Raw genomic sequence first — 1,648 nt, forward strand, 5'->3', positions numbered from 1 at the left:
TTTTTTTTTTTTTTTTTATGATTTTTGAGTTTTGTTCTACATTGCTCTCCCACTCTATCCAGAATCTCCTACATAGATCCCCCTTTAAGTAGTTGACAGTGGTATCTGGTCACCATCTAGTACTTCTGGTCTCATAGTCATATAGGCTGAAGATCACATGGTGTACCAGTCACTTGGACTAATTGTTTACACAATGGTTTTCTTCATTCTTCTTTGCTCTGCAGGAGAGACCCATCACTGTATCTAGATGGCCAACTGTAAGCTTTTAAGATCCCAATTTCTACTCATCTAAGCAGGATATAGAACAATATTTTTGTATAGTATGTTATGCCAATTGAGCTTGATGTCCCCTGTGACTATGGTCCTGAGCCCACAGGTCCAACTATTTGTTCCCTCTGGGTAGCTGGCTGTGCCCAAGAAGTGACTGCAACGTTGTCCCTTATCAGCTCTACTACATACCTGGAAATTCTTCCAGAACATACAAACACACTTGAAGAAATACTATCTGCCAAGTGTATACATGGTCTTGGGCACACTCCCCACTGCATATACATACCTAATAATTTAGTCTACCCACCCATCTATCCACCTATATATCCATGTTTGCCTTCTCTGACAACACTGTACTGTATGTACAAAAGGGTTCATCTTTGTTGTCTGTACCTCCCATGCAACTTTCTATGTCTTCCTCTTCTTCAATGTCACCATGTTGATCACTCATATTTGGTAAATTGTCCTTCTCTTCATCCAAATTAGTACTTGTCTCTACCTAACAGTGTTCCCTCCCCAACCCTCCTACCCTGGTACTGGTAACCAACAAAGAAAATTTCCTTCCATATCTAACCTTTCCTTGACTTTTTACAATAATGGACCAATACAATATTTGTCCTTCTGTTATTGGCAGAAGTTAGTAATTGGTTTATTTCACTCAGCATAATGTCCTCCAAGTTCATCCATGTTATGTGGTGTTTTACAGATTCTACATTATTCTTTAGGGTTGCTTAGTATTCTATGGTGTGTATGTACCATAGCTTGGTTATCTATTCTTTTGATAAACACCTAGGTTGTTTCCATCTTTTTGTCATGTAAGTAATGCGGTGATAAACATGGGTGTGCATATATCTCTTCTTGTCCTGGCTCTCACTTCTTTAGGATATATACCTAGTAACGGAGTGGCTGGGTCAAATGGTATTTCTAATTCCAACTTTTTAAGGAATCACCATACTGTTTTCCACAGTGGTTGACAGTCCCACCAGCAGTGTATGACAATCCCAATCTCTCCACATCCTCACCAGCATTTATTTTCTGTCTTGTTGAACTTTGCTACTAGTGCTGGGGCAAGCTGGTATTTCATTGTTGTTTTGATTTGCATCTCTCTAATGGCTAATGATCATGAGCATTTCTTCATATGTTTGCTGGCCACCTGATATCCTTTTTTGGCATTTATGTTTTCTGCCCGTTTTTTAATTGGATTATTTGTCTTTTTGTTGTTGAGGTCTTGGAGTTTTCTATAAATTCTAGAGATAAGTCCCTTGTCAGCTATGTCATTGCCAAATATTTTTTCCCAATCTGTAGGTTCTCTTTTGACTCTTTTGGAGAAGTCTTTGGAAGCACATAAAATTTTAATTTCTCAAAGTTCCCATTCATC

This window comes from Orycteropus afer, unplaced genomic scaffold (assembly GCF_000298275.1).
Source record: "Orycteropus afer afer isolate SDZICR_OR568_19922 unplaced genomic scaffold, OryAfe1.0 scaffold00183, whole genome shotgun sequence".
NCBI lineage: Eukaryota > Metazoa > Chordata > Mammalia > Tubulidentata > Orycteropodidae > Orycteropus > Orycteropus afer.